The 12,087-nt window shown below is 36.6% G+C and overlaps 1 protein-coding gene across 3 annotated transcripts in view; it reads left to right on the top strand.

The window, feature by feature from the left end:
- Positions 1-5,129: 5,129 nt before the first annotated feature.
- raph1a (Ras association (RalGDS/AF-6) and pleckstrin homology domains 1a) overlaps positions 5,130-12,087 on the top strand; it is a 75,963-nt gene continuing 69,005 nt past the window's right edge. For 2 of the 3 annotated variants that reach the window (XM_016568969.1, XM_016568968.1), the window contains exon 1: positions 5,131-5,430. The gene's annotated coding sequence lies outside the window, so the exon portion shown is untranslated. Of the gene's footprint in view, positions 5,431-12,087 lie in introns of all 3 variants that reach the window. The other variant, XM_016568970.1, reaches the window with a different exon arrangement.

The following is a 12,087-nucleotide window of genomic DNA, read 5'->3' as shown; positions in this document are numbered from 1 at the left end:
CACTGGATAGCTGGCCAATCACAGCACACCTTGCTTTTCAGACTGATGAGCTTTGTAAAAATCGACGCGTCTCAGAATGGCGGGGCATAGAGGAGAAACAATAATGTACAGTATGTGGAAAATAATGTTTTTTTAACCTTAAAACGCATAAGCTCATTTCATTACACCAAATACACAAAATAATGTTCTTTTTAGCAACATCATATGACCCCTTTAAAAAAATGAAAAATAACTTTTGTTTCTTCAGCACCAAATTAGCATATTTGGAATTATTATTTAAATTTTAAAATATATTAAAATGGAAAACAGTTATTTATTATGTAATAATATGTCACAATATTACCATTTTACTTTATTTTTCATCAAATAAATGCAGACTTGATGAGAGGTTTAATTACTCAATAGATACAAGAACAATTAGTAGATCTGTTTAATACACTCTCTGGGCAGTACTGCTCAGCTGATAGGAGGTACAAATGTAACAGCCAGTGGAAGACTGACATATTGCTACGCTGCTGATATTTGTCTTCAGCGTCGTCTGAATCCTCTTGGTCTTGTGTTTATGTAGGGATTCTCAGCTGGCTCTGTGTTCTTGAGTTTATACTGAAATAAAAACACCATATCAGCAATTTCATAGTGTGATAACTTTTCAACCTTGATTTTGTGTGATTCCAGATATACACTTTGAATGCATATTAGGTTGGTTATGAATTTATATTACTGCAAAGAACTGCATGTGTGAGTAAATGTGTGGTTGCAGATATGGATACTTACTTTGAGGTAACGGCCAAAGACAGTGATGAACAGACTATATACAACGATGACCACACAGCCAACAGTAAGTGGCAGTGTCTGATCAGTGGGACAAGTGACAGTTGATTCTTTGGGCAGCAGAGCGTCTGAAATAATATAAATAATATAAACAATACTAAATAAAACATACATTGATGTATTTTACACTTTCTAAAAGTGCTGCTTCTTAACTGGTTTAAAGAGATCCAGCTGGTCTGCAGTTTGGGAGACCAGCTAAGACCAACAGAATATCATAGGTTGGTTTAAACTATTTAAGCAGGGGATGAGACCAATGACTATTCACTAATCAAATCATAAACTGGAATTAAACACATTTAAATGTGAATTAAAATGAAGTAATTGCTTCTTGTTTTACCTTTAATTAGTAATATAGTCAGGGAAACCTCTGTCCAGATTTGTGTGGCGATTATGCAGTTGTAGAGTCCTGTGTCGCTGGCTTCAGTTCTTAAAATCTTATATGAGACTGAGGAGTTTTGTATGTGCACCTGAAACCGCTGCCATGATTGATTACTGTCCACATCATTCAGGTTTGTTGAGTGCAGCTTTGTATCTCCCTTGTATAGAGTGATAGATGGTTTTTCATGCTCTGCAAGTGCTGGACAGGACACAAATGCTGTTGCATTTTCATCCACTCTTTTTATTTCGGCTGAAAGATAAAAGCATATATGCACATTTTGATTTTGAAAGAGAAAGTTAGAGATTGAGGATGTGGTGCACTGCACATGGAGTGGAGTTGGCTGTTTCCTCTGCTGTTTTTACCCCTCTTTTTTTGTCTATTGATTTGTTTCATTAATGCAAAGTTAAATGTTGTAATATTAATTTAATTTATGCAACTTTTTTTTATACAATATAAATAATCTGGAGACACTTAGTTATAAATATCCACAAGGATGCAGATTCAAATGCTGCACACCACATAAATAAACTGCACAACTGAATTAAGAAGCAACAAAAAATCTCAAACCTTTCTCATGATAGCAGCTTGAGGAGGATTCAGTAAGTTCAGCATAGAAGAGGGTCAGGAGAACAGTCATTGCTATGATCATCTGCTCAAGCATTTCTGCACTGCTGCTCCGAGCACGTGAAAACAGGGGAATATAGCTTCAGAGATTTCACCAACAGATGCACGGGTCAGAGGGGGTGAGGGGGTGGGGGCTGTTTCCTAGCTGCGTCACAATTTAACACTATGGAGGACTGAGGAAAGCAGCCAAACATTTGACAGGGGACTCAAATTTACACTCTGGAGAAAAATAGTGTTGCCTTATGGTTATCTTCTTTTGTTCTTAATGTAATAAAAACAATGAGTAGAATAAGAAAACTGGCAAAAATACCATGAAATGAACATTATTCCAACACAACCAAACTTTATATAAAAAGAAGAAACAAAGAAAACAAACACAGACTAGATATTTTCGAACTTGCATGTGTAGGGTTTTTAAAAGCTGAAAACGTTATTTGGGATGTGAGTAATTTTCCCTGTTTTGGATATTTACATATCCGAAACATTTATTCTGTTTTTTCTTCACTTTGTGCATTGAAACTTCTCGGCATCATCATGCACAAATACACTGCCTTGCAGTGCAGCATTGCAGTGATAAGAGGAAATGAACGATAACAAAAGGAAAGAAGAGGTGTTGTGTTGTGGTTACATTTTACATTCAGAGTTCCAAGTACATTTTACCATCAGCATTCTGTAACATTCTGCAATTTCTGACTGTATTTACGAGCAGGCAAAGGCTTCTCTACCTTTGAATGCAGTCTTGCATTCCAGAGGTGTAGGGTTTTAGAGAATCAACTCTTTCTTGTTTTTCACTGGCATGTCTCTTTGATTAGTGCATCTTTGAGACTATATTAATTATAAGTAAAATACTTAAGTACTGATAAATTCAGATACTTTTCTTTTTGGATACTCTGTAGTTTTACTGAGTATCAAAGATATTAGTAACTTTTGAATAAGCATCTGTACTCTTTACTCCACTACATTTGTAATGAGTGTTGCAATTACACATTACATTTTGCATGACACCTAGCTTTTTCTGCAGCAGTTTATTTCTGCTACAAAAGAGAAGTAAAATACTTAAGTACTGATAAATTCAGATACTTTAAGACTTTTACTCAAGTTGTTTTGAAATTGGTGACTTGTAACTTGTAGTGGAGTAATTTTCACTGTAATGGTTTTCAGGTACTCTTTACACCTCTGTTGCATTCTCTACTAGTCTATAAGTCATTAATAAATAATGTACATCCTGTTCTAACATTTTTTTTAAATGATGTCCAAGTAGGAAATTATTACTAATTTTTTACTAATTCTTCTTTTAAATAATGCTTTGATTATCAACAATGCTAATTTTAGTGTGTTTGTGTAGTATTTTTATGTATACTCTCTTCAAAATGTCAAATATACTGGTGCTTTAATTGCTTAATATATTCATTAAATATTTATAATTGTTACACTTAAAATTGCATTAAACTAGCTTTGAAAACCACATGTAGTAACAGATATAACCACTAAAGGGCAGAATAGACACAGAATATCTAGCACCTGTTGCTTAGTTTAATGCTATAACACACAAGGCTGTGAAATTTACTTTCAATGGCATGTTTTGTATATATTTATAAACATAACATTTTTGTCCGTTTACTATTTATTTTTACTATCTACTATGTTCTTTTACGATTAACTATTTTGAACATTTTCAGCTTTTGAATTAATTCCTAATCTTTGGTCTGCTCTGTGCACTGAATGCAGAGCATTTCTAATACAGTGCACATACTATATAGTATATAGCCTCCTCACTAAGCACAGAGACAGTGATGTAGACCACAGAAATAAGGTCATGCTGAGATTGTAGTGGTCTCAGTTTCAAATAGTGTTGATGAGTCACACTTGTTTGATGTGGTTAGGCTTCAGGCCTTCTTGTCTTCATACCCATCTACTTTTATTTCATAACCCTTTGAACCCCTCAACTACCAACATTTTCTGTATGACCCCTGAGGAATCACATAGAAACTTGTGTGGAGAAGCATTAAGTTAATTAAACTGATTAGAGTGTTCCATCAATGAAGTCGATACAAAAGGTTACATGTTCCACAAAGATACACTACCATTCAAATGTTTGGGGTCAATAAGATTTATAATTGTTTTTTGAAAGAAGTCTCTTCTCACCAAGGCTGCCTTTATACAGTAAAAACAGTCATCATTAGTCCATCTTTACTCCATTCTTCAGTTTCACACGAACTTTCAGAAATAATTTTGTTATGCTGATCTCCTGCATAGGCAACATTTCTTATTATTATCCATTTAAAAACAGCTCAATTACACATTACATTTTGCATGACACCTAGCTTTTTCTGCAGCAGTTTATTTCTGCTACAAAAGAGCTACAGGGCACTGAAAGTACAATATCTTGTGCGTTTTGCCCTTACTCACCCAAACTTGTCAACAAGGCTACTTTACGTGAATGTGAGTTCCTTAGCAACGGCAATGAGGCTGAAACCAGCTCATCCAGTGCAAAAAGGCTTTGACTTTTTCTTAACATTATTTTTTTACTATTCTCCAGTATTCTTATCCTGTTATTATTCTAAAAGTTCAACAATCAAATTAAGAAGAAAAAAATAATTATGATCTCAGCTTGGACATACATTTTGTAGCCTTCCATCCACTGCCTACTACTTTCATTTGGAGTTCCAGGATAAAGTTGCCCATAATCACTGATCTTGACAGTCAAACCAACAGTCAAATCCAAACTTTGACAATCAGTGAAATGCACAAAGTGGCATTTCTAGTGGCTGCACACAAATTCTTCCTTCACTGCTTGCGTGTATATATATATATATATATATATATAGTAACATTATAAATAAATGTTTGAACTGGAGTGTTTAATAACAAAAACAATCTTACTGACCCAGCTTTTGAACGGTAGTGTATGCCTACACGTTCCATTTTTCATACAGAAGCAACAGTAGCACTTATTAATTTCACAGTAGAATATTGAAAAAAAGTTTGTATTATTTACCCCTGAACTAAAGATTTAAATATCATAATCATGTCATAAAAACGTTAGTTTAAAACACGTTTAAGATAGCCAGGGACGCAGAAACATTACTAAGCGAGATAAATATTTATATCGCGCCCCGAAAATGTCCTATATAGCCTAGTAAGTGCGGCCTAATGCATTTCAATGCACAATTGGCACACTTGGTACATAAGCTAAAATTTCAGTGGGAGAACCTTTGTGTCAAAACCATAGACTGTAAAAAACGCAAGCGAGTCGTATTTCCATGCCGTGCATGACGTCACAACGGGTAGGGCGCAATCACATGGATTTCGGGGCTGGACAGGAAACGGAGACACCAGGAGGAACGCGCATCGGTCCGCAGCTCAGAACGGGAATGGAAGCGGGAGAGAAACGGGAGGCTTGCTCGTCTCACCACCACCACCATCATCATCATCAAATATAAGCGATCGGCACGGGCAGCGAAAACCCGATCTAGGTGGAAGAGGAACTGGGATTCTGTCGCTGGATTTGCGCAACACATCAGTGGCTTTTTTCCATTGTTGCCGTTTCCTTCGGACAAGACAGAAGCCGCAGAACCGTCGGCTGGTTTGCGACAGTAAGCGCTTACTCTTTATTTATACTCGCTGCTGCATGCGACCTCTTTCTGAAATAAAGATATTAATGAGCGGATCACAAGCATGGCTTGTGTATTTGACGCTGGCGGCGTATTATTAGCTCATTATCTAGGGATACACTGAGGAAAATCCAGGGAACAGCCCTGAAATTCAGACAGCTGTGCAGTGCCTTCAATGTCTGAAGACGAGGGTTGCTCCATTGATTTCAGTAAAAAAACCCGTTATATTCGATACTAAAATACTGAAGCGAGTGATGGAATCTTTTGAAGATGCTGATTTGTAAGGTTTTGCAGTAGGTATTGCGGCATGAATAAGGAATCTGGAATAATGAGGTGAAATTAATTAGTCTGTCAAAGAGAGGATGAGATGCATCTCCATTTATCTGTATACATCTGCTGTTATTCCGGCTCTTGAGGGTGGTTGAGATGTTTCATTTGGTATAAGCCTTTTAGGTTTCCAGCATCGCTGGATCTAACTCATTATTGGTGTTTTTCCTCATCGTACCTGGTGGAGTGTGTTCTGCAGTAACACTCACTCACTCACTCACACTCACACACACTGATATGTTCAGGCTCCACCCTTTGCCATGACAGCTGTGTGTTTAGTGCCAGTCTTGGTGCCCATAGAGTGGAGTGGAGGCCTATTTTCACACAATTTTTGTCCAGCTTGTCTGAGTTTGTGTATCTGCTAGCAGGTACCTTTTACTTCAGTGAATATTTATTTTGCAGGCTTTATTTCAGAAAGTCAGTCTCCGTACAGACGTATTGTCACATTACATCGGGTATGCTGTCACAATGAAACCTGCCATTAAATATTTATAGTCTTTCAGCATTTAAACACTAAAACAATTCAACATAAAATAAATAAATAAATAAAAGTACATGAATTGTACCTGAAAAAAAAAATGAAAGTATTAAGTGACAGAACAGTTTTCAAGAATGATTTTTGAAGGATCATGTGACACTGAAGACTGGAGTAATGACTGCTGAAAACTCAGCTTTGCCATTACAGGAAAAATTATATTTTAAAATGTACTTAAATTGAAAAAAATTCTTTTAAATTGTATCTCCTATAGAATGTTCTAAAAGCCACTTTTTGGTGGCAACCAAAGCCACTTTTTTTGTAAGTAAAAAATGCTAGTGAGGTGGTCAAGACATTCCAAAATCATGTCTTTATGTCTCTTATGCTACTTTAGCAGTAGATTGTGGATGACTATCATATAAAAATGTCCTTAAGTGAGTAGATTATCTTGTACATGCATTAATAAATGCATCTTTGATTACGTCAGTATACATAGAGGCTAGAGGCAGATTGGAAGAGTGCAGATCTGAAATGTGTATCATTACAGGAAATATTCTAGTGAGCTTTTTGCCACAGATCTTGGAAGCTTTACTGCGCTTGCTGCTGGTAATGCATTAAACTTAAGATTTATTTTTCTGCACAGAGTGCTGATGCTTCAGTCTAAGCCACTAGGAGCAGTAGAATATGTGCTGAGAGGGATGCAAAACCTTGAAATTTTTATTTATTTTTTTATAGAATGGGAAGTTTATTCTTCGTTGTTGCTATTTCTATAAGGCCTTTCCCCTAAAATGCACTGTTAGTGTTATTCATAGAATTAGTTTTCATTACCTCTCAACATATGTGCAGCAGTAAGCCAATGTCCATCCCCACCGGATTCCTCTTTCTAGAGCTGGCCTCCTATACCAGAATGACGTCAGGTGATTGTGAAACTAGGGTGGATGCTGGCTGTGAGGACCCTGGAGTCCAGATGCAGAGAGTCTAGCAGCCTGGATCTTTTTCTGCTCGACAGATTCTTTGTTCTAAGTGATCATAAATGAGTCCTGATAAAGATCCAGGAGGTTCTCTGTATTGCTGACCTTTGCAGCATGAGCAGCCATCTGACAGCTCACACAGTGCCCACTATCCCTCGACTCGGGACTGAAACTGGAGATGACTGCGAGGCTCTTTAGGACGAAGAAAAAGAGCAGATGAAGAGGAAACAGGCAGCTAGGATAAAAGGGAGTGAAATGATTTAAATTAATAGCGTCCTACGAGTCTCGGACGAAAGGACGTCCTTTGTTGGGGCAGGAGCAGGTCAACCGTGTGCATCAATCTTCAAGGCAGCACAAGTGCAATATTGCTAATGTTTCGTGAGTGAGGGAGGACTTCGTGCCAACTTTAATCAGCTAATTTCGGTGACATCTGCTGTATAGCAGCTTAAATGTATTGTCAGGTGTGTGTGATCTGTCATCGGCTTATAGTTGGCTCATGAATGGCACTCAATGCAGATGTTTGCTCCCTTGGATAACAGACCTTAGACCAAAGCCCGATTTGTCATCAGAATGATTTGTCATAAACCCCTCTGTCTCCATCACACTGCAAACATGTAAAGGTGGAACAGGGTGACTCATGCAGAGCATTTGTACACATGGTTTGTTGAGCTTTGCATTGTGATCCGGTATTTTATTTAGGCGTGTTTGGTTTTGCATTATGTTCACATCAATGTGAACTGTGTTACTACAATGGCAGATTCTGCTCTCTTGCACCGGCTTCCCTTCTGACAGTACTGCTTACATTGTAACCTGCCTATGTTGGGTAAAAAATTAATAGTGTTTATAGCCTCTCATCCAGTGTTGTTTTAGAAACATTGGCAGGTGCCACCAGGCAGTGACATGGTTTTATCTGTGTGTGTGAAAGGCAGACTGTTGGAGAGGAAGATTTGTTGCATTCATACATTCAATTTGCCATCACAATGCATGATTTAGATTGACCAAAACATTAAGTCGCAATGAAACAGAAATGGTGGGAGATCTTTTCTTCCGTATTGTAAATGGATTAGGCCTATTGTGGGAAAAATGGGTTTGGACTTGGTTCTGTCCATTGGTTGTTGATTGGATGGAAGCATATATGAATGCAAGTTAGGGCTGTCAAAAAAAAAATCGAATTTCGAATATTCGTCGAATTTCAAATAAAAATCCACATTCGAATGCAAAAACGTTGCATTCGAATTTTAGGTGTGCGTTAAGGAGGCTGCCTTATCAGCGGCGAACGAGATGCGATGTAAGTGTTAAATATAATTCGAATTTTGATAATATTTAAGTACAAAATTCGAATTTAGTTTTTCAGCCATTTTTGGCGCTTTTCCACTGCGTAGTACGACTCGGCACGGCTCAATACGGCACGGCACGGTTCGGCTCGGCACGGTTTGCGTTTCCACTGCAGTTCAGTACCGCTTTAGAGTGGGCGGGATTATTCACATGACATTATAGTTGCGCCGCCTCTACTATCACGACTTCTAAAAAAAACGTTTTCATTCCGCGTCGCCCCATCAAGCTCTCGCTGGATCCGCTCCTCTGCTATCAACGAGAGGAACGTCTGTACTTCCGCAACAGACAACAAAACTTTTTGGTTGTTAAAAAAAGGTGCGCTCGTTCAAAACAGTTGCGTAAAAAAAGTACCAGGTACTGTACCCAGTGGAAAACCCCCAAAAAGTGAACCGTACCGTGCCGTACCGTGCCGTACCATGCAGTGGAAAAGCGCCATTTGACAGCCCTAATGCAAGTTTGCAGTCAATTAGAAAGGTGCTTAAGCTGATCAAATTAATGGAGATGTCCAGCATACATCACCAAAGAGAAGTCTGTACTTTGTACAATACTTTGTCCTGTTTCACTTTAATTTGCACTAAAAATAAGCAATTTTTTGGTTTGTTTCCACTGAAAAGTGTAAGTATTGTGACTCTGTGGTCATAAACATTGATCTTTGTGTTTGAACATCTTGACCAGCACAGCAACATTGTTAGTTTGGGTTCGGGACTTTGTTTGACCAGTGGTAGATGGAGAGGGGGAAGTGTTCGGAAAAACCTATTCGAAAACAAACATAGTTTTTGCAATTCCATGGAGACACTAGTGGCACAAAAACGACACACTTCACCTTTAGCTCCCAAAAACTTCTTTGTCGTAAGCAGTGTTGTGTAAGTTACTTTTGAAAAGTAATTAATTACTAATTACATCATCAATATTGTATTTAAATGACTTTTCTCTATTTAAATTACTCTCTCTGAAAAGTAACTTAATTACTCAATAAGTAACTTAATTATTCAAATTGTTAATTACTTCATGAAATCCCTATAAACTTTGATGCATAGAAATGAAACTCTTAATTCTTTCAGTTTGAGTTAAACATGGAATAGTTTAGCCTTTTAGCTTTAAAGCAACTGTAATACTTACATTTTAATAAAAAATTTAACTTTCTTTGGTTAACGAATTACTCTGCAAAATATCTGAATAACAAAAAAGCTCATGAAAAGTAAACTTTTAAGTAACTTTTATAAATGTGCCTTAGAAGAAAACATTACTGGTGCATCTTGAGATAAAAAAATGGCACTGACATATTTTAAGGTATGTCAGTGCAAGTTTCTTTCAGTTAAAACAGCTCAGAAATGTATTTTAGTCTGGAATAGGCTTAAACCTTGCCTGTGAAACCAGGGGTACATGTATCAAGCTGTAAGCATTAAACTTTTTAAAACAACTGTAATACTTAAGCATTTTAATAAAAAATTTAACCTTCTTTGGTTAACAAACAGAAATACAAAATATCTGAATAACAAAAAAAAAAAGCTTAAGAAAAGTTAAACAAGTTGTAAGTATCTTTTATAAACGTGCCTTAGAAGAAAACATTACTGGTGCATCTTGAGATAAAAAAATGGCACTGACATATTTTAAGGTATGTCAGTGCAAGTTTCTTTCAGTTAAAACAGCTCAGAAATGTATTTTAGTCTGGGATAGGCTTAAACCTTGTCTGTGAAACCAGGGGTACATGTATCAAGCTGTAAGCATTAAACTTTTCAAAGCAATGAGTACCATATTTCATACACACTGACATAGCTCTATGTACATGTATACAACATTAGCAGTCACTTATACTAATTTTGTCAGTCCTAACAAAAAACAACATGACTTTGTACTGTCATTCATGCACATATGCTTCGTCTGTATTACATGCAAACGGACACATAGTTCATAAACAACAATCTGATATTTTATAAACTAAATTCTTAGTGCTTAGCAAACTATAAACATTGACATCTGATAGTAGATCAGTAAACACTGATCTAAACATTCCTAGACCGTAACATTCATCATGCTGCAGTGTAAACATTCCCATTACTTTATTTCTATATCTTATTATAGCAAATAAAAATATTTACATCCTCGTTTTGTATGACATTTAAGCCTATATGTAATAAGTTGCCTATATCCTATATATGAATGCATATCATATTTCAGCATATTTTACTCTCTTTCACACATTTCAGTTTGGCCAGATAGTTTAGGAAAAGGCCAAATAGTAAAATGCGTACAAGTTTATATAAAAAAATAACACGTTAACTAATGTAATAAATTACAGAAATGATCTCCTCCACTGAATAAAGCCGCGTCAGATCGCGCTGTTCTTCTGAGGTAAATTCCAGCTTATTCCTAGAGTCTTCTTCCAAAAACAATAAAAAACAGATGAATCTTGATTTTTTAATCTATTTTTTCTATTTAGGTTACTAGGTGTTTGCGCTCAGATATGGCTGCAGATAATGAGCTCAGAGACGGGAAAGACTGTATATCGCTTTAGTTTCATACGGATTACATAATCAGAGAATATTCGTTTTCGATTTGAATTGGTTCATTTAAAAGTAGACACTAAGTTTTCTATAGACATATTTCTCACGTCTGTGTGTCAAGTATTTGCCGAGTTTCGTTTTTTTTTGTGACGCGTTTCAGAAAGAAGTTCACGGAGACCAAAACAGCAGAAAGCGCTCCCTGTTTTGTTTATTTTACGAAGGTTTTGTTGTTATTGTCAGTGTACGCTGATTAAAGAACCGGCTTTCTGACAAGATGCGCGTTAAATATCACATGCGATTTATCGTGCAGCCCTAGTGTACATAAATAAAAATAGACTGTTTGCAGATTCGATTGATGTCTTAGTCTTATCTGTATCTGAATATTTTAGGTACTTTTCTCTGTCATCAGGAAAAACTGCAGGCGAATGCGCCGGTGCGCAGAAGGTTAAAGACGCTGCATTCAGTTTTACCTTTAGACGATAAATTTATAGATTTCAAATTCAATATTGATTTTAGAACTGTTGAAATTTTTACGCAAATACTTTATAAGTAACTGTAATTAAATTACCTAAAAATGAACAATATTCCCTTACTTTACTTTTTTCAGTGGTTAAGTAATTTAATTACAGTAACGCGTTACACCCAACACTGGTCGTAAGTCAGGACTCCATCAAACACTGTGAAATGTCACAGACCCTTTTTAGCTTGAGAGGCAGGGATCTTTCTCGGAGCCCTAGCTTTTGCTAAGGAGCCTGAAAAACTTTCTAGGTTAAACAATTTATGTGAGGCATATTGTTGCAATGGAAATTTATTTATAGTAATACCCTGATAATTTAATATTTGAGCTAAGTTCTTTTAATTGCCTCTTTTAGAGCATGTGCCAGCCCGCTCTTCTGTTATAAACAGCATTTTTATACATGGCTGATTGAACACAATCCACAAGCGTTACTTGAGGGTTGCATGCTGACATTTCACTTATTTATTTCTTTATCGTCTCAGGCAAACAGTCATATTTACTAGAGCCTGA

This window comes from Sinocyclocheilus rhinocerous, unplaced genomic scaffold (assembly GCF_001515625.1).
Source record: "Sinocyclocheilus rhinocerous isolate Xijiao unplaced genomic scaffold, SAMN03320098_v1.1 scaffold1252, whole genome shotgun sequence".
Taxonomy (NCBI): domain Eukaryota; kingdom Metazoa; phylum Chordata; class Actinopteri; order Cypriniformes; family Cyprinidae; genus Sinocyclocheilus; species Sinocyclocheilus rhinocerous.
This window is presented reverse-complemented; position numbering and strand designations above follow the sequence as displayed.